Genomic DNA, 22,198 nt, shown 5'->3' on the forward strand with positions numbered 1-22,198 from the left:
AAGATTAAATGTGAGGGGGTGCTGGAGGTGGAAAAGATTAAATGTGAGGTGGAATATCCTAAATTACGTCTGATTGGAGAGGGCAAGCTTGCTCCGGTGGAGGATGGGTCTGATAGGTCGGCATCAGGTAATGGCGATATTATCTCTTACTCTCAACAAAGAAAATGTCCATTTTAACTTTGTATTACTCCATTGAAGTGCAGAGTACGTTTCAAAGTGTCTTGGACATGTTGTCACGGCCCAAACCTCTACTCCGCGGTAGTGGCTCGTGCTGAGACGCGCAACATGAAAGAATACACGCAATAAACGGTACTTGGTAACGAGCATTTATTGATAATCAGCCGTTTGCTCACACAAGCGAAACGGGAAACAACAAGAGGTCTGGAGGAGTGGCCAAAAGGAACAAACAGAAGGACACACGGCATCTATTGCACGTCTGTCCGTCCTGGGAGAGGGATCCCTCCTCTGTTGCTCTCCCTGAGGTTTCTCCCACGTTCTCCTTTAAACTGTGGGGTTTTCTCTGGAAGTTTTTCCTTGTACGATGTGAGGGTCTAAGGACAGAGGGTGTCGTGTTGTCATACTGATATTCTGTACAAACTGTGAAGTCCACTGAGACAAATGTAACATTTGTGATATTGGGCTATATAAATAAACATTGATTGATTGAAGGAGGGAACCCGAGCCAACCACACCATGGGCCGTAGGACCCAGAGCTCCCCCCCCCCCCCCCCCCAACCAGAAATCAATTATAAACCCTATGGGAAACAAAAACACAGGCTACAGTACAAATGCCTGTTTTGGAGTCTTAAAAAGGTGCAGTTGAAGGACTTTAAATGTTGTTAATGACAGGACTATTGTAATTCAGTCAAGAGAACAGACAAGACCATAAAGCAGGGGTGGGGAACCTTTTTCCTCTCAAGGGCCATTTCAATTTTTTAAACATCCTCCGAGGGCCGTACAAATGATTGACCTCTGCTTAAAAATACTAAAATCACAGCCCATTCATTTCGCCTTTCTTTCATGCCGTGCAAAGAAAAAGCAAACTCTTAATCCAGATATTTTACCATGACTCGTGCATGCATTCACGTGCACGGCGGTTGTGGCATGACCACCAAAACAGAAAGCATATTGGACATGCAAATGTATTTCGTTTCCTATCCATGTTGACGTGATTTAATAGTGGGGGGGGGGGGGCACCTAACCTCCTCTAGGGGGGTCCTCACCTCCCCGGGAAGATTTTTTTTAAATGTTGAAGTTGAAAGCATCAATCTGGTGCACTTTGAGAGCAACATTAGGAGATCTATGGATACATCTCTCAACATCCATATGAAACAGAACTGGAAGCAGATGTATTTTTCTTTATGGATATTTTACAAATCACTCCCCTTTCAAACTGTATTTTTGTTTATTAATAACAACTTTTATTTACTGTCATATAGTATTTTATACCTGTTTACTTTATTATCTTGTTTTTTTATAACTATAATGATCATATAAAGATGTGCCTTTACCTCACTGGTTGGAGTAAAAGCTTCTTATATTCGTTAGCATAGCTAGCTAACCAGATGCTTATAACAACAAAGTTATTGACTGTATGATCAGATTGACAGATGAACAGATCGCCACTGGGTTTACAACTAAAGACACAGCCACGCAGAAACTGCGGCATGTGTACGGCTCCTTAGGGGTACTGCAATTTTTGGAAGTGCCGAAGTGACGTTCTGGTGCTCCCCTGCCATGCTCCCCTGTCAGACGAGACATGTACCACGTGATGACACGTTAGGCTCGTGTTGTGTTCAAGGACCCTGACCTTGGCCAGGAAAAACAGGCATTCGCCTGTTGAATTTTTTTGCGGTCTAGATTTATTTATTTATTTTATTTTTTACGTGTGTTTATAAATTACCTCGAGGGCCGTAGTAAATGTTCTCGCGGGCCGTATACGGCCCGGGGGCCGGAGGTTCCCCACCCCTGCCATAAAGGAAAGTGAATTGTTTAAATGCGTGATGTAACTTTAATGACAAGACATATGAGGTAATTGGTACTCAGACTATACAGGGATCGTTTTGTGATCCTGGAATGAGCCTTGTTCAGGTAAAGTGTGCTGGAGCCTGAAGACGTTGACTGGTCCTGATGGAGAGAGGTTCTGGTCCTGATGGAGAGAGGTTTTGGTCCTGATGGAGTGCGGCCTCCTGCCAGAGGGGTGAACATTTTGTGTCCAGGGTGGGAGGGGTCGGCCCTGCCCGCCTCAGGGTCCTGGAGGCGTGCAGGTCGTGGAGGGATAGCAGACAGGACCCTCTCTGCAGAGCGGATGACACGCTGCAGCCTGCCCTTATCCTTGGCTGTGGCTGCAGCGTACCAGATGGTGATGGAGGAGGTGAGGATGGACTCGATGATGGAGGTGTAGAAGTTCACCATCATCGTCTTTGGCAGGTTGAATTTCTTCAGCTGCCTCAGGAAGAACATCCTCTGCTGGGCTTTTTTGATGAGGGAGCAGATCTTCTGCTCCCACTTGAGTTCCTGGGCGATGATGGTGCCCAGGAAGCGGAAAGACTCCACAGAAGTGACTGGGGAGTCACACAGAGTGAAGGGGGCGGGTGGGGCTGCGTTCTTCCTAAAGTCCACAACAGTCTCCACTGTCTTGAGAGCATTAAGCTCCAAGTGGTTGTCCCTGTCGTTAGCAGAATACATTAATTAGTCAGGACAGGAGTTTAAACGAGTATTACTCAAAAAGTACACAGTAAAAGTACTTGATTGTACTTTTGGTAGTAGTCCAAGTACTGAATCCAACAGTACTAATTTCACTAAGAACTTATTGCACAAAATCATTTTATCTCTCATCAAAGATAGAATACATTAATGTGTGTACTTAGGACAGGAGTTTAAACGAGTATAACTCAAAAAGTACACAGTAAAAGTACTTGATTGTACTTTTGGTAGTAGTCTAAGTAGTACTGAGTCCAACAGTATCAATTTCACTCAGAACTTATAGCAAGAAATCATTTTATGTCTCATCAAAGATGGCAGAAAACATGCATTATTGTACTCTGGAGGGGAGTTTGACAAAGGATTACTCAAAAAGTACAGAGTAAAAGTACTTGATTGTACTTGTGCTATTATTCCAATTAGTACTGAGTCCAACAGTATCAATTTCATTAAGAACTTATAGCAAGAAATCATTTTATCCCTCATCAAAGATGGCAGAAAACCTGTATTATTGTACTCTGGAGGGGAGTTTGACAAAGGATTACTCAAAATTACAGATTAAAAGTACTTGATTGTATTTGTGGTAGTAGTCCAACAAGTACTGAGTCCAACAGTACCAATTTTATTAAGAACTTATGGCTAAAAGAAATCATTTTATCCCTCATCAAATATAATTGATTGATTGATCAAATATAGCACTTGTACTACCGTCAGCACCGCTTCTCGGTGATTACCGTATAGACGCTATTAATCGCGCACTCAAAAATGAAGCGCCGCTCATTTGACCAAGCAAATGCGAGAGACGGCTGAGTTGACAGCAGTAGTTTTTCGCCAGTCAACGTGTGTTAAAGTTTAAATCTTCCGGACAAAATTATAAAAGTGCTGGTCAAAGATCTTCTTTGTTATTTATTGAGCTTTAAAACAAATGAATAACAACTCTATATAATATAATAATAAAATACACGGAGCCTCTCTTTTTCCTCCCTTTCTTCTGACAGTGTCAGTGTCTGTCTCATAGAGCAGCTGATCCAGTAATGAGTGACCCGGTCGACAGTAAAAATAAACTAGTTTTTTATTTATAACTAGTTTAGGTAGTTTAAGAGGAAATTAAAATAGCTAAGGATGAGGATCTGACTTGAAGTGTGTGTTTTGCTCCGTTCACCGCTGCATCACATCGGGAGGAGCTGCAGGTGAGCAGAGCTGCGTGTCTCCGTCCTGTCAGATTAGACTTCACTCGCATTTATGTCCATATCGACAGAAAGATAAATAATCTGAATTCAGTGTGCAGTTTACTTTGACGCGGGGCTGAGCAGCAGAGGTGGGGAGAGGCGGGGCTATTGCATCATCATTATCAGAAAATGATCGTATAGGGCGTACACACGGAGCCGTTGGACCCCCCAGAGCGTTGCGTATGCCGTTCTATCCACCTTGGTACCCGTTATCGTTTCCGCAGTTGTTTACTGTCATATTCGGTCGTCCTCTTGTGGCCGAACGGTCTATATGACACTAAACAGTAACGCAAACGACCGTTTTCGTCCTCGTGGGGCCGGGGCCTTAGTTTGCCGATATGGATTAATGATGTGAAATATAATCAAGTGTTAAGACTTTAGTTCCACCTGGAGTAAATTCACAAGCTACCCTGCAGTATTGTTAGAAATTAAAATCAATGTTTTAATGGGGAAATGTAGTTTAAACATGCCGTCAGTTTTAATGCAGTTTTACACTGAAAAACCAGAAATTCTTGTGCACAACCAGCTGTTAAGCTTTATTCTGAAACTCTTTCATCTCCGGTTGGCAGTTAGCATGTGGTAAATTTACAATTTCCAAAAGAGGTTAATTTAGTAGCGAAATGATATGGAGTGGTGCAAACCGAGGCCTACTGATTTAACACTACAACTATAGATGTCGAGATACTACCATGCTGAATATTAAATGAAGGTACAGTTTATTTGAATACATTATTGTTTACAGACGAGAGTAGCATGTGACAACATCCGGAATGACCGGAAACCAAACCAGCCGAGAAGTATTTTTTAGAGTATTGATTACAGCGTTTAGAATGTGTTACATGAAAAGTGATGAAAGAGAATATGAGGAGAAAAGGCGTGTTAAGCATATATTGAATGTGAAAAGAACCAATCCTCTGTTTAAATGCAACAACGGACATTGGAGACGAGGCGAGCCGGCAGGCGGGGAGGAGCCAGCAGAGGATATATAACAGCACCGGACGAGGGATCGCGGCTCTTCTCTTCCCTAACGAGGAGCGGATCACTGCTGTTTGTCTGACTGAACAATATCATGCTTGTGACAAACCCGCGCTTTTTTTAAATTAAAGTACCCAATTGAACTTTCACAGAGACTCCATTTAGTCTCCTTTTAAAGCTTCTCTCCTGGACGGGAGAATAACGAACACAGTTTACAATCTGGTGAGCTCCCCGACGTGATCCCGCTGACCGAGGAGAGAAAACCAACCGGCTGTTTCCTGGAGACGCTTGCAGCCATTCGACACACAAGAGCTCAAATCAATCGGTACGAAGATGCCTGTTATGACAAAGATTCTTCACTAGTTAAACTAGGCAATGTTAGATTTGTGTGTTTGACGGCAGCCGGCGGTTCCTGAAAATAGCTTTGCATTTTAATGGTAAAACAACCCAAATTGATAAAATAATCACTCTAAAACCACGAGGCGTTGTTTTGTCACAAGCAGGGTGAGTTCACACTTTCTTTTGTTCCATTAAACCTGCATGCTATTAACCATGTGTGGGTGTTGAATTTTAAATATAAATGTGTGTGGACATCGTACTTCGGAGAGGTGCCTTGCTGTTTTCACGTAGGTGTCTCTTGTCACGTTAGTAGTTAGTTAGCCTATGACGTAAGGGTATATAGCCCATTTGACAATTTTTGTTAAGATCTGGAGACATAGCGAATCGGTTAAGGGCCGAGTAAGTGAAAACCAGCAGGGCATAGCGAATTAACTCAGGGTTAAGTAACCGAAGTCAGTGCTTTAAAGAAAGTCCTTTTCGAGTAAAGGCTTGGTTAAGGTCTAAGCCTTTATCAGTGGTTAAAACTGTTCTGTTTTTAAACAAGATATTGCAGGTGGGTTACGGTAATCGGAATTACAACAGCAGTGCAGTAATAAGACGACGGTCTATTATTAGTTGCTGATAGGTCTCCATATTGGTCCCGGTTTGGCGTGTCCAAATAGCAACAGTTAACCAATAGTAGACTATAAAGTCAATTATTACGTGGACAGGTTTATAGCTTGTGCGTAAGGGTTCCTAACTTTAAGTGATGATATCAATAAGATAAAGCCCATTTTCTCATAGTAAACTAAATTGAAATGTTATTTTAAACTACAGTGTTGTGTGTTGAATTTACTAGACAAAATATCACCCCACCATTATTTCAACTCCACTGTGAGAGCCACGAGGTGTTTTTTTCAAATCCCTTTGTTCTTCAGGTCAAAGGTTGGAAAACCAGTTGTCAACTGGTCTTGACCTCATGTTCACAGTGAACCACATGGCAGTCGCCATTTCATGAAATGCTAATTGAAGTACTCTGTTTGCTTTAACACACTGAGGCTAGGCATTCCATCTTGGAAGTACTTCTGCTGGTAAAAGTGTATTGGCTGGTTTTGGGCAAATGTGTTTTGGCGGTTATGTGCTGTGTTGTTTAACCATAGTGTAATGTTCTTCCTATTTTAAAGATATTTTTAAGGAAAATAAGTTTCTCCTTGTTAAAAACAAGTCAGTTTTGCAACAGCTATTCCCTAGTGGATTAAGCTGGAAATTAAAATAGCGCACTCTGGTGGTAGTACAGAATTATTACACAAATAGAAGAAACACAATAACATTGTGAAGTATCATTTTAAGTGTTATAAACAGGGGTGCACACAACTTTCTCAGTGAGGTACTCAGATGAGTACCTGGAGTCAGTGTTTGGTACTCCAACTTCTGGCTCCCCTCAAAGTTCCCATGAAGCCCTCTGTATCGCGAATGTCAACGGGGGGGGGGGGAGACCACAGAGCGTGTGAACGTTGTGATCAGCTGTTTTAGCGCAGTGCTCCTGTACAGGCCGACGTTAACAGCAGCCCTGTCTGTGCACACGGAAACCGACTGTCGTCCGGGGATCTAACCGCCTTCTGGAAAAGCTTCACAAGTACGTCGGTACGCAAATGCGCTTTGTGACACAAGTGACGGTACGCATTTCAGATTGTTGCCGCGCATGCGTACCTGCGTACCACTTATGTGCACCCCTGGTTATAAATAAACACATGCTTGATCGCCAAGATAGAATTGCAAGTGGTTTCTAATTATAAGAGAATAAACTTTACATAATACTTTTTCAAACACCAATTTATTGAAGCTAACACAAGTAGTGACATTAGCATAATTCCATACATTTCGGTATTCACTGTACACAGGAGATTTGGATTTGAACCATATTCATATTGCAAAGTCAAAACCATACACGGTACAACTTTATTTTAACATTTCATATTTTAATTTTGCATAATTTTTTATATATTAATTAACTTTATTAATATTTTACCTAAAACTTAAAAAAAAAAAAAAATCTATAACTTAAAAAAAAAAAAAAAATTAATAAAACCTTGAGCAACTAAAAAAAAAAAAAAAAAGATTTAAAGTTCGGACGAACAGCAACGAAGGTGCTAGTCAGAAGATTAGTGCTTCATCTTTGATAAGTTAATAAATAATTAGAGAACATGTCACCAAAACAAACTAAGTTGAGACTAGACGCAGAGTCAGGCTCAACAGCAGATATCAAGGGAAGGATACAAATCAGATCAGATGCTATAACAGTTCCAAATCTTAGACAAAAGACATGGAACCACATGGAGAAACTGTTGGAACAGTGGCAAACGAGAGGACTGTTTCCAGCAGATGATCAGCCTGGACCAACGAAAGCCCTAGAGAAGCTGTAGTTGAACATGAGAATGCTGAATACCTACAACAGGAAAAAGCATGAATTAAAGCCGGACAACCCTCTTGGTATGGACCTGCTAAAAGCGCTATGAACAGAGCTGAAAAAAGAAAATCTAGAGTTACAAGTCTGGTACTCCATCTAAAATATGTCAGCCAAGAATCAACGAACAGCATGTATGTGGCTCAAGGAGCAGAGCTCACAGCAAAGGAAGATAAGAAAGAAAAGACAGAAGAAGCTCCAGTAATCCAACCTTCAAAGCTCCTTCCAAGCCTGACAGATGCGCCTCCTCCCTACATGACAGATAGCGTCTGGAGAAGGAGGATTGAAATACCAATCATGGACTCACAGAGACATGGAAGCATTAGTGGCAAAGCTACCTCCACTCACGAAAGGAGGTCAGAAGTGGGTGAATGATCTGGAGAGATACACAGTCCAAGACCACCTGTGCTTGGGAGACATGAGGGCACTGCTTGGACGGATAGAAGGAAGACTAGAGGCAAGAGCAGTGGATTCCAAGGCCAAATGCACCAACTCTCCAGATTACATTTCCTTCAACAAAATCAGGTCGAGGTATTGGGCTGCCATTCGTCACATTTACCCAACAACACGGAGTTTACATGCCCTCAACAGCCTGAGAAAAGAACCGGGGGAAGACATGTATGCCTTCCTGAAGAGATTTGAAGGAGTGTGGGAGGACTGCACTGGAGAACGACATGACGTTTCACCGTCTGTCGTAATGCTGTGGAAGAACGCGGTCATTAACGCCCTTCCCCAATAAGTGCAGGCAAGCCTGGGAGATGTGGTGGCATTAGATGCTATACCCATTGAAGAATGGAGACAACATCTCATTTACCATGATATGAAATACCAAGCAACCCGGAGGGAAAAAGACGAATAAATTAAAACATTACAACTAAGACTCTTGAAGATACAAATAGCTGAGAAAGATACCGAAGCTAATAAAAACAAGAAAGCGGCAAGGCAAATGGCAGCTACATCAGAGAAGGCAGGGCAGATACTTCCAACAATTCAAGCTCGGGAAGAACCAGAGAATGCAGGGCAGACATCTCAAACAGTTACATCTCAGATAGTGCCAGAGAATCAGATGCAGAACCAACAACCAGGAGGTTTCCAAGGAGGCAGAGGCAGAGGAAAAGTTCTCCGGTTCGAGGGATGCTACATATGCAATCAGCTGGGCCATTGGGCTAGAGATTGTCCACAACAACAAATGAAATACCCACCACATGCACCAAACAACGGCCCACCATGCAGTTTCCATGATGACGACGGAGGCAGGGGGTCCCAGAGATGTCAAAGACGTACAGGATTTCCAAACATGAACCAAATGCCACAGACAGCCTGGTATCAACCACAACAATGAGGAAGCTTAGAGGACCAGACCATCAGGTGATGCATCTTCAGCACTAGAGTATTTAGAAATCCAGCTACATTGAGCCACATATGTCACCACAGGAGGGAGAGGTTGAATGCTATTTAAAATATAGTGAGTAGAATATTGCATTTACACATTTAGCAGACTATTTGTAATTATGAGAACGATACAGATTACAAGGGATGTTGTTCCCCCACACAGAAAACTATTGTGTCGACACAGCTAGTGAGGTCAAGACGATGGGCTTCCACCCAAAATATGCAAGGGGCGGCGATACACCTGACGTGAAGCTGTCCAGACCTGAAAACAGAAACTCGATTCTGCTGTGGTGAAGTCTGGCTACAAAGGGAGGTGTTCCAATAGGGTCGCTTGTCTCAAACCAGTGAAGAAGTCAACAAGAACCCAGCTGAACTAGAGAGTGACTGTTAGTGGGAGAACTGTGACGGAGAGACAGAGACTGGCCCAACATTTTCCAGCCAGTACATAGATAGACCCCGTCAGAAGACCGGGGCTGTGTTTAAAGGGGAACTTCATTTATTCTTAGCCAGAAGTGGAGTTTTTAATCAAAAAATTATGTGATTTATGGAGTCAGATTACATTTTTCTCATAAACACAATTTTATAATCGGTCTGAAGTATCTGTTTTAAGGCATGAGCTGCAGATTAAATAACATAACACTGATTGAGAGCTTGGAGGAAGAAGTTGTAGGGTTTTTACAACAGTTTCAAGAATCAGTCTTTATTTATTTATTCTTGAGTAACTTTACTGATTTATAATGAAGTGCGTAAGGCAATATCTCATTATGAGTGAGGGGCACCAGCCCTTCATGCAGGTCACCCTCTGTGAGAATAGTTCGTATTTTCCCTCCAGTTTGGAGAAAGATTATTTTATCATATGTTAGTTCAGCAGTGTCAACCAATCCTCTAATCCTAGAATTATTGAGACGCATTAGCGACATCAGGGGTATTGTTTTTCGCAGCAACGATGATGCATAATACCATGACAAAGGCCATTATTGAAACAAGTAAACTATTTTTTGTGCTAATGGCAGATTTTTTAGTGAATATGCATTTATGCCATCAGAAAGCCATACATCATACGATATTTTTGTAGGCCTTAATGGTACACGGAGAAGTTATATTTATTTAACGCAACGTTATGGGTTTTACATGTCCTGTTCATAATAGGGTAATCATTGCAATATTAATTGAGCATGTTATGCTCAAAGGAGGCAGTGTCATGATTATACAGATATTTTGATTTCAGTGACGTTGTAGTTAATAAATAATAACATGTAGTTAACAATAGGTCTCATAACAACAAGAGGTATGCCAAAGCTTGGGCCTTCTCCAAGGAGGGAGTGGTCCAGTTTTAGATATTAGACAAATAGAAGTGGATAAATATGTCAGAACTCTGAGTAATATTATGCAAGTTTTGTCTACACAGACTAGGAAAGCTACAGAGATACCAGACGAGACACCAGAAGAGACTCCTGTTCGGCCAGGTGATTGGGTGAGGGTGAAAGTTCACAAAAGACAGTGGGCTCATCCCCGGTGGACGGAAGCGTGAAAAGTTGTAACAAACTTCACACGCGCTCCGGTTTAAAGGTAAGGAAAAAGGAGCAAATTGACCCCACCTCACACATTGTCACCCTTCACTGGCAACTTCCAGAAAGTTATTGGGAGTTAGGACTGATTTGGCAGAGCTGGAACAAAACAATAAATAGAAATAAGATAAAGATAGAAACAGCTCAAAAGACAAATTGTCTATAGATTTTTATAGATTGTACATTAAAGTGAAAACCTATTTTTTGTTTTACATCTGAAAAAGAGTCCAATTTTTTGTATGTTATTTTTGTACTCATTATTTAAATTCTGTAACGGACACAACCAGGGATAAAATAGAGATGATGACGAGAACAAAGCCAAACCAATTGTGGGGTCCCCTAGGGATAAGAGGCAGAATAGCATTGTTGATTGTGCTCATTACACTTGGCACCTTGTTGGTTGGATGGGGAGTACAATATCAAGTAAAACATGGAACCATTAGTTCACTCATAAAGAATGCCCACATCACTAACAAGACTCCAGCTGTGTTTCAGAGACTTTCACTTATCCCCAGAGCCAAAAGATCAGCTGAGCAACAAGAGGAGGAGTTAGAAATACTCGTTCCCAAAGGTGAGGCGGTTATAATCAAGATGATTCACCACCCCTATATGCAGTTCTTGTATCAAATGATGAGATGGGTTTAAGTGATCGGGATATGTAAGTGATGGGGATTAACAGATTAGGGGAATCTCTAAATACACTGGATCCATGTTTTAGTCTGTAGCAGAAACACCCCCTGTTAAGTTTATGAACAACCGACCGGTGACCTGAGTAGAATGTTTGAAAAATGATTACAGTTGAAACAGGCTACTAACCCACACGTACAGCTTTGTACGTACAAACTATATGAACAAAATTTCCCAGCAGATAGTGGCGACATTGCAGATATGTCCAGTCAAAAAAGTTACTTATGTTCTAAATAACAGTGAGATTTAAAGTGATGGAGAAAATATGGAGACGTTCTTTTATAGTGTATGAAATATGTGGTGCTTGAAACATCTAGGTATTTAAATGTATGGAAGAAAGTGGTTTCCTGAAAGAGTTAATTGGAGTAAACATGTTACAGTGGGTGAAAACAATGTTTAGGGATATGGTACAATTATTAGAAGACATTAACTGGGCTTAGATGACATTTAACATCAAAGAAAGATCGTATGGTTAGGAAAATAGAGTGGGAAAGATTGGATTTATTTTACCTCAGTGTGTTAGAATTAACTATAGATAATGCGTCCCGAGATCTCTCTCTCTCTATCTCTCCGCCTGTCAGAACGCTACGACCCCATCGTCCAAGCAGACAAAAGACCTCACCACGGAAGACTCCTCCTTCTCCATCGAACAGACAGAGAAGCAGAGCTGAACCAACAATGACAAGACTTTATCCAGAACCATCTCCACCTGAGGCATCCAGAACTACAGGTGACATAAAAGGCACACTCTCATCGGTCCCCCACAGGACATGAAGTTCCAAGCTGAGCCACAAGATTTGGACACAAGAGCAGAGTGTGGGACATGAGAGCAGAATACGCCCTCCATACAACAAAGTAGAGACTGTAAAGGAGGAGATGAAAAGCAAAGCAGTTGGGCCACTCAAAAGAGTTACAGCGGAAGGATCCAAGAGCAGATGGTCTGAAGAGAAGGTGGACGGAGGAGAAGACAGGTCGGAGGAGTTGGCATGGTCCGGCAGAACGTGAGGGGGTCGTGGCTTGACAACCAGAGGGGGAGAGAAGGAAAACGGGAGTGAGTGAGTTTACACATAAACACACTTTTTCACCAACGAGAAATACGTAAAGAAAAAGATTTATTAGCCATGAATTAATAAATTGGTGAATTTATAAAGAAAGAAAGAGGAAACTATTAAATAACCCTAAAAACACACTGAGGGTAGAACATATTATTCAATCTTTTCATCATATGAACAAATTATTCTGCAAGAGATTCCAATTCATGTGTGAACCAGGGAAGATTTAATTTGTTACAGTATAGACCTACAGTTTAAAGGGATGGTTTTAGTAACCACTCTATAAAAGCAGACAAATCTTTATTTGTATGGAAAATGTTAAAGGTAGAGCTAGTACCAAGCCAAAGATAGTATTCCAATCTAGAGTATTGATTTCTCCATTGTAGCATGGTTATTACCTCAGGAGGGAAGATTAAGGTGGAAATAACATTTGTTTTTCGTCCAAGATGTAGAGTTTTAAAAAGACACTGGGCAAAGAGAGATTGCACATTTTAATTAAAAAAATAATAATAATATTATTGGGAGTAATACATGGGGGGCCTTGGATCACTCATTGTGATGGTGCATATTTTACAACAAATATCGTTCAGGGAGAAGGGGTCGCTCGACCCACCCTGCAGATGTTTTAAATCTTACTTGCAGCTTCAGAGGGAGCGCACGGCACCAGAGTATGAGTTTTAAAAGACAAGCGCCACCAGCTCCTAATGGTCATCCATTCAATCAGTGAGGACCTGACATTTAGAGATGTTATTTAAAGGAGAAACATATCTGCCATAGGTGTAAATTCCTGAATTGAACTACAAACCATTAATGAAATGACTTCTGTTTTAAAGTCCTTGTTAAAGGAGGAAGTAATTATCACATGCTCGGGCACCCAAGGTTCCACACACTGTTAAAGGGGTTAGCATAGCTATTTAAGTAGACCAGAATTGAAAATAAAGAGTATAATGCGTTATTGATATTCCACCGGTTCTCACACCATTTCAGGGATTTTATCACTGCATTAGAACAGACCACCCAAAGGTACTTAGTAGGAACATTTAAGTGATGAAATTCTACAACTGTTGTAACTGACCAAAATCTTCTCCCAGAAATGACTGTCTAGAATGCCGTACCCCAGAGTAGAACGTACCGATTGATCACGACGGCCCCTTCTAGAGAACATATTACTTTCATACCTTAAATGGTATGAAAGGAGGGAGGGTAAATTTCTCATGAGGAGACAGTTACAAATGCTAGCAGAACAAGACGACCCACCCCATATACAGATGTTGATGACAATGATGAGTTAGTTTAAATGATATGGATGTTCGGAGATGAGATTGATCAATGAATGTCCAGCCGATGTGATTCTTTAAATGATACCATATGAAGAAGTGAGCAAAATGCTAAAATGGAACCATGGAACCAATCCAAGATAGTGTATTTTTATTTTTCAATTTATTTTATACTATTCCAAGATAGTGTATTTTTATTTTCAATTTATTTTATACTATTCCAAGATAGTATATTTTTATTTTTCCTAATTTATTTTACACTACAACCAGATGGTCTATTTTATTTGACTTTACTATTTTTATACTATTCTAATATGGTAGATTTCATGTTGTATAAATCACTGCTATAGTAGAATGGTTTGTTTCTTTTCACTTTGTAAAAACAAGTACCTTAACACTGAGCGTGGTATGAGAACGGTTTCTGTGAAAGGAGGGAGGAAGAAATGTTCTGATACCAAGCCATTGCTGCCATTTTGAAGAATGATATTGAATGCAAACACTAGAAGTTATACACAAGGGAAAACTTTTATGTTTGAACACAGACAAGAATTTATTTTGTATTTTTGTAAAGTTAAGGCTATAAAACCATTCCATTTGATTGTATGTTTGTTAATATGAGATATGTAATATGCAAAGTTCAGATGAAGAACTCATTGATTTCAGTATTATACACACCTTTTAGGTGTGTAAGAAGGGACTGTTAGACATTAAAATCAATGTTTTAATGGGGAAATGTAGTTTAAACATGCCGTCAGTTTTAATGCAGTTTTACACTGAAAAACCAGAAATTCTTGTGCACAACCATCTGTTAAGCTTTATTCTGAAACTCTTTCATCTCCGGTTGGCAGTTAGCATGTGGTAAATTTACAATTTCCAAAAGAGGTGAATTTAGTAGCGAAATGATATGGAGTGGTGCAAACCGAAGCCTACTGATTTAACACTACAACTATAGATGTCGAGATACTACCATGCTGAATATTAAATGAAGGTACAGTTTATTTTAATACATTATTGTTTACAGACGAGAGTAGCATGTGACAACATCCGGAATGACCGGAAACCAAACCAGCCGAGATTTATTTTTTAGAGTATTGATTACAGCGTTTAGAATGTGTTACATGAAAAGTGATGAAAGAGAATATGAGGAGAAAAGGCGTGTTAAGCATATATTGAATGTGAAAAGAACCAATCCTCTGTTTAAATGCAACAACAGACATTGGAGACGAGGCGAGCCGGCTGGCGGGGAGGAGCCAGCAGAGGATATAGCACCGGACGAGGGATCGGGTCTCTTCTCTTCCCTAACGAGGAGCGGATCACAGTTGTTTGTCTGACTAAACAATATCATGCTTGTGACAAACCCGTGCTTTTTTAAATTAAAGTACCCAATTGAACTTTCACAGAGACTCCATTTAGTCTCCTTTTAAAGCTTCTCTCCTGGACGGGAGAATAACGAACACAGTTTACAGTATACAAAGTCATTCAAACGAGCTGCACCTTTACCAGCTTTGAGAACACTTTAATGATCAATCATTATAAAACATATCATATATATTATTCTGAAATGGACCAATCTGCAGGATGACTACTTTCACTTTTGGTACTTTATATTTCAATGGAAATACTGTTGTACGTGTATGTGAGTAACATTCTGACGAAGGACTTCAACCTGTAACAGAGTATTCCTACTTTCACTTAAGTACAAGATGTGAGTACTCCTCCCAGCTCTGCTAGTAGATGAGAAGATTGAGACTTTTTATATATTTTGGTTCCATGTCCCATGAAGCACTATGGCAGAAATACCAGGGTGTTTTTTGCGCAGTAAAAGTTCAAAGTTTAAGGTGCAATGTAAGGGTGAAGTAGTCCCAATTGTATCCTAAAGTACATAATTGCATAACAGCATTTTACATTTGACGAGATACTATACTGTGATTTAATTTATTGTTTTACACATTACACTAACTTTTATTATTTTCTATTATTATTTTAATTATTACTAATTGAGACACAGGCCCGGTTCTACGGGGGTGCATAAGGGTGCATTGCACCTCAGTGGAGTCGTTATGCACCCTCATTTGAAAAATTCAAAGTGAAAAAAATTAATAATTAAAGTGAAAAACATTACATATATAATAATAATAATAGCAGTAATAATAATAATAAGAATATAGTTGAAATAAAATAAATTGTAATTTTGGTTGAATAACATTGTCTGCCGCATTTATTTGGTCAATTTAAACGGTAAGTAACGTTAGTATGTCAGGTGCGTGTGACCTGTGCCGCTGCGCGTTCGTCATCTGCAAGGTGCTTACACAGCAGTCAGTGATGGAACTCAGAAAATTGTTAAAACAACCAGCCCTTATTGCCAGCAGTAACACTGCATCTACTGCAGGTAATAACAGTTCAGATCATGGGGAGATTACGTTACCCGTGGCCACTGTCGTGGACACTAACGTCCTCCCGCCCGACTCGCCAGCTTTGCCCGCCTCGCCCACGGAGGCGGAGCAGACGCAGCCGTCTTCGTTGCCCCAAACACCGCCACCCCTCAGCGGCCCGCATGTGCCAGAGGACCTCGGAAAAACAGAGCCTGCCCAGATATATTAAAAAAAGTACCCAACTCGCCTGTACAGTGGGGTAAGGCGCTCATTTTGCAGCTCATGGTTTCAAAACAGAGATTGGCTGGAATATTCCTGTAAAAAAGAAGCCATCTTCTGCTATGCATGTAGACATTTTGGTTCAAGTAAGTCAGATGCCTTCACCACAACAATTGGCTACAACAACTGGTGCCATGCTCTTGTACGGGATAAGGGACTGGGAAGGCATGAATCAAGCAAAGAGCACATGAAGTCAGTGGCTTTGTGGAAGGAGAGGCGTGCAAGAAGTGAGACTGGTACAGAGGTTTCCACTCTTGTAAATGCAGCACAACTGGAGAAAACTAAAAGTAAATCTGTTTACAGTTCTGTTTCATATGGGTGTTGAGATGTATCCATAGATCTCTTCATTTTGCTCTCGAAGTGCACCAGATTGATGCTTTTAACTACAATATTTAGCTGTGAGGGGTTTCCGCACGGTTTGGCTTTATGAAGCAGGCACGCAAACGGTTACGTCATGACGCAAACGATGACGCAATGACGCAGCACCAGTCGGACTCTGGGCAGAGGGAAAAGAGCCAGAGCTAAACCGAAGAACCGGTTCTGAACCTGAAAAGCTCTAGCACGAGCTTGAACCGGAGTTGCGTTGGTGTGAATGAGGTATGAGTCATTTTGTTCTGGAACCGGGCCTGTTGAGACACCACATTGACATTTTGAAGAAAAACACTCCTCAATGTCAGTTTTGGTAATTTATTGACAAGGATGACGACACCCTGAAACAGAGTAATGCAGCAAGATAAGCTGACAAAGTATTACATCCATGCAATTTAATCAACACAAATATATACCACGAAACAGAGTATAGTAGTATAATAGTATAATATATATATAGTATAATATATAGTATAATATAATAGTGGAAACAGTCTTACATGAATGAGTGGACGAACATCTCAACTCGAGGCGGAGTGAATGAACAATGTTTGAACTAAAATGGCCGCTCGGCACTACCGGGTCAGAGCACGGCATAACCGGGCAGCGACAGCAGTGAAACTGCCCTCTAGTAGCCAGCGATAAACTCTTCATCCCCCCCAGACCGGAAAGCTATGGGCCGGAATAGGTTAACGGTCTAAATCCCGTATCCAGCTGCCAGACTCGGGCTCGTAACGTGCAGGCGGCCCGGCCGAGTCGGCTGGGGCAGCGTCGGCAGCGTCGGCAGCGTCGGCGGCGACTGCGGCACCGGGAGCAGTGCACCCAGGAAGGCACGCGTAGGAACAGTGAGGTCAGAGGACGCCTCATCAGCAGGCGTCGGTGGGGAAGCGACAATAGCTGAGTCGCGGGGCCCGACAGCCGGCCGCTGAGCAATCCCCTGGGGCGTCGCCCAGCCCGGGTGGATAGGTGGGGGCTGATGACCCAGGGCAGCGGGCGGCGGCGACGGCGCAGCCGACTGCTCACGGGCGCAGGGTGTGGCCGGCGTGTAGGCACGGAGGAACCGCCGGTTGCGCAGTGTCAGACGTCCCGAACCGTCAACCCTGACCCGATACTGGTCGTGGCCCGGCGACTCCACCACGATCCCGGACCTGTCCCATTTGTGGGGGCTCGGGCCTTGCTGGTTCTGGAGGAATACCCTTTCGCCGAGTGCCAATGGGCGGAGCGGTCTCGAGTGAGTCCCCAGAGACTCGGTGGTACGGGACATACGGGTCCGAAGGGCGTCCTCCTTCGCCGCCCATGCCTCGCGCCATAGCAGGCGGATATGCGGGTTCGAGAACTTCTGGAGGCGGTTCACGAAGGAGAGCGAGCCACGAAGGGGGCGGCCGAAGATGATCTGTGCTTGCGAGAGGTCGCAGTCGGGGTCAGGCGTGTTACGCAACTGCAGCATAGCGCGCAGGAAGCGGTCCTGATCAAGGCTGCCCGACGGGCCGGTGTTGGACATCAAGAGGCGCTTAGCAGTCTTAACCGCAACCTCCGCCCTCCCATTCGACTGCGGAAAGCTAACGGAAGACACACGGTGTTTGACGTGCCATAAGCGGAGAAAGTCCTCAGTGTGGCTCGCCTTGAATTCCGGACCACCGTCGCTCGAGAGCTCCTCCGGTACGCCGAAGGTGGCGAAGAACGACCAGGCCAGCTGAGCCCGCCAGGGCAGTACCCGCCGTAGAGCTCAGGACCTCTAACCAGCCCGAGAGCCGATCCCCGACAACTAGGTAGTCACGGCCCCCATAGTGGAAGAAGTCAGCAAACACCGCCTCGAATGGCGTGGACGGGGGTGAGGACGGCCGGGGGGGTGTAGCCGCCTGTGACGGAGCATTGCGGTTGCAGTCTGCACACCCGTCCCTGGTGGCCTGAATGTCCCCGGACATCCCGGGCCAGTAAACTATGGCTCGGGCATGCTGCCCCATAGCTGAGGTCCCCTGGTGAGCGGCATGGAGATGCCGAAGGACCCTCCCACGGAGGGACGGGGGAACCACGACGCGGTCCCGATAGAGCAGGACGCCGTCCTGGGCGTAGACGGACTCACAGACCGATGACAGACTCGCCAGGGCAGGGTCGTTAACGTCAATCCCACCCTCCTGCTCGATGAGTTGGAGGAGGTGGCCGAGGCATCCATCAGCCGCTGTTTCCCGTGCGAGGAGGGGCCAAGAGACGGCTCCGGGCTCCCGTGCGTCGTCGCGGATGGAGGCCATGAGTGCTGACTCGGCGTCAGGCCCGCTCGGCAGCTCCAATGAGAGACCGTTCGCTGAACCCGAGGGGGAAGGATGCCTTGACGTGGCATCAGCGGCATAGTTGCTCTTGCCAGGCAGATGCACAATGTCGAAGCGCCATGGGAGGGTGCGCTGCTTGAGTCTAAACAGACGCGAGTTTCTGATCTCATCCAGCGTACGGTCACCAAAGATTTTCACCAACGGCTTATGGTCGGTGACCACGACGAGGTTGTCGGACCCCGGCGTGAAGTACCGCGTCTGTTCCAGGCCCCAGGCCACAGCTAGGGCCTCTCCCTCGACGACCGCATAGCGCTGCTCCGCAGGGGACAGGAAACGCGAGCCCGCGAGGGTGATCCTCCACCCTCCTGGACAGCAGTCCGGTATGCCCGAGGCACAGTGACAATGTTGCTGGAGCGGGAAGTAGCCAATGCCACGCATGGACCAGTCAGGGCGGAGGCAGGTACGCTTCTGCATGTCGTAGATCTCCACGCCAGGCCTCCATTATGGCTTGCTTGGACGTCTGGAAGGCATCCTCCAGAACGGGGGACCATAGGAACACACAGCGTGGGCTGAGGAACGGCTTAAACGGAGCCATCGTGTCACGCAACTGGGCGTAGTTAGCCACCTGGTTGACAAGGCCGAACCAACTCCTGATGTCCGTCGTGGAGCCTGGGGTGGGGAAGTCCCGGGTGGCGTCCAAGTATTTTGAGAGCGGTTTGATCTTAGATTCCGACATCCTGAAGCCAGCGAAGTCGACGCATCTCTCCGCGAACTGATCGGTGTCATAGTGGATGGTGTCATCCACACAACGTTCCTTGCGTTCATAGTCCGAGAGGACGGCGTCAAACCGACGGTTGTAGCCATCCCCTGACGACAGGAAACCCTGTGGTGCCCTGGTGTAGCGCCAACGGCCGAAGGGCGTGATGAAGGTAGTGAGGTGGCGATCCGACTCACGCAGGGGAACACTGTGGTAGCCGTTCCAGGCGTCCGTGACGGTCTTCCAGGTGCCCTTCGGGACGCGACGTGCGAGGTGGAACGGGGACTCAGTGGCGAAGGTCTCACGTTGGCAGAACTTGTTGAGGGGGGAGAGGTCCACGGTCCTGCGGGGGGAACCGTCGTGCTTCCGAGTTATTGCCATACGATGGCACCACGCCACCGGCTCGCCGTATGGCACGCGTTCAATGACCCTAAGGGCTTCGTCCCGCAGGAGGTCATCGTGAACCCTCCGCTGCCAGTGTAGAGGCACCGTAGCCACGGTGTGGCATGCCTTAGGCGTAGCTGCGGGGTCCACGTGCATCTCGATAGGTGGCCCCTCCATGCATGGTAGTGCCCGATGGGGGCAAGTATTGAATGTCGACGAGGCATATCTCCCGAGTAGCCAACCTTTCATCCGGTTATTGTTCTCTGGCGTACAAGGGAACGGCAGTGCTGCGGGGCGAGCCGGGGGGACCGTGCGCTGAGGACATGAGCACTGGGCGTCCCGGGGGTCACTTGGCCCCACGCAGCCGCCGTTGGTTGACCTCGTCGCATTGATGGACAGGGGCTGGACTGGCGTTTCAGCCGTGTCAGGGCTACGCCTGTCCTTGGGCCCCCCTGCAACGTCGTCCGACGGGAAGTTAACGGGCAAGAGGCCGAGGTTGAGCAACGACTCATAGGAGAGGTACATGGCCCGGACTGAGCTGCTCACGTATACCATGGAACGGCAGGATGTAGTACGCCCCCCGCTGCAGGTCGTCGAGAGCCTAGCGAAGAACGCTTCCTCGATGGCTATAGGGGAGCGGTTGGCGGCCGACAGGCTGAGGCTGACGGGTCGCAGGTCGTCCCGCGCGAAACCGCAGGCCAGGAACTCCTCCAGAGACCAAAGGTCAGACTGCGCGCCAGTGTCCGTGACGGCGGATATTCGAGCTCCGTCGGCCGAGCCCCGGTTGCTGGTGCCATCTCTCAGCCCGACTGGCATGTCCATCGAGATGGTGATTAATGCCCGGGGGTAGTCTCTCAGCCTGGCTCGCCTCCATTCGCCCTTGGAGAAGATGTGGTGCTCGAGTCTGATAGGTGCAGGCCTGTCGACACAGCCGTGCGACGTAGGGGCGCGGCGTCGGCGAAGGCTCCCGCGACGTCGGCCAGGGCGGGCTCCAGCTTGCACCGACGAGACCTGGGATACCAGCTCCGACCCCATGGCGGCCTGTTGACTGTCGGATGACGGCTGTTGGCGCCTCTGTCGTCGGCGGGCCCTGTAGCAGCCGATGCACACCTGGTGAGGCTTAGGATTCCACCCGCGAGGCCCCTCCGTGAAGACGTTAAAGACGCTCTTACATTCCGGGCACGAGGCACGTTTAGCCCCGTCCGCAGGGCTCGGGGCGGGACTCGCCTGTGGAGTCGTCTTCAGGCGCCGGAATGACGACATGGCTGATAGGGAGGACGACGGGAGAGCGTTACGGGCCATCTCTTTGTTCTCGACGAGTGCAACCACCTCGTTAACTGGCTTGACCAGGACGTCAGTTGTCCCCAGCGTCTCACGGTGTATGTCCGAGTCATAGATGCCATTGAGCAGCACATCGCGGATAATGTGGTCGGTATAGTCAACGTCCTTACCACACTCGCACACCGCATTATATGCGCATGTCTCTGCTTTACGCCGCACTCTGGCAGCGAATGCGCGGAATGTCTCGTCGCGTTCCTGGCGTAACTGAAGTAGTTCGGTGCGCAGGACGCATGTAGCAACTGGGATGACAGCTAGGGAACGCATGACGGTGATCAGGTCTGGCAAGGGTCCGGAAGCGGCGTCGGGGACGGCTTTCAACAGGCTGTCTCCAAGTACAGGCCCAGCGCACTGAAACAGCTGGAAGGGGACCTGTGCGTCCCCTATGCCTGAGCCGGCACGGAATACGTTCCAACGGCGGATGAACACGTTCCATTCCTCTATTGACACGCCCACATCAACTTCGGGCCGATCGAGTCTCGGGCCGTGAGGGGCTGGGGCTGGGCTGGCGCGGCCATGACAGGCGCTGCGTGCTGGTGGCTCCATCCATGAATCGTCAATATAGCAATGACGAGTGCTTCAGACAAGTCATCGGATTTGAACTCGCAGCCGGGGGTAGGGAATGTTCCGGTTTTTGGACAAAATTAACATGGGATCACTCCGGTCAATGTACGTACTTCGTCTCACTGGAATATTAATGGCCAGATTGAATACAACATCGACCCAAATTCTCCGGTCAATGACAGGAGAGTTTTGAAAGTTACAAA

General features: G+C 45.5%; 1 long non-coding RNA gene across 1 annotated transcript; it reads left to right on the top strand.

Annotated features, from left to right (window-relative positions):
* Nucleotides 1–7,342: 7,342 nt before the first annotated feature.
* LOC307038583 lies at nucleotides 7,343–15,062 on the top strand. Its single transcript, XR_013808037.1, has 2 exons — nucleotides 7,343–11,220; nucleotides 14,879–15,062. It is a non-coding gene; the product is annotated as an uncharacterized lncRNA (long non-coding RNA).
* The last annotated feature ends 7,136 nt before the right edge of the window (nucleotides 15,063–22,198 follow it).

The sequence above is a fragment of the Notothenia rossii genome, assembly GCF_949606895.1.
Source record: "Notothenia rossii genome assembly, chromosome: 5".
Classification (NCBI taxonomy): Eukaryota; Metazoa; Chordata; class Actinopteri; order Perciformes; family Nototheniidae; genus Notothenia; species Notothenia rossii.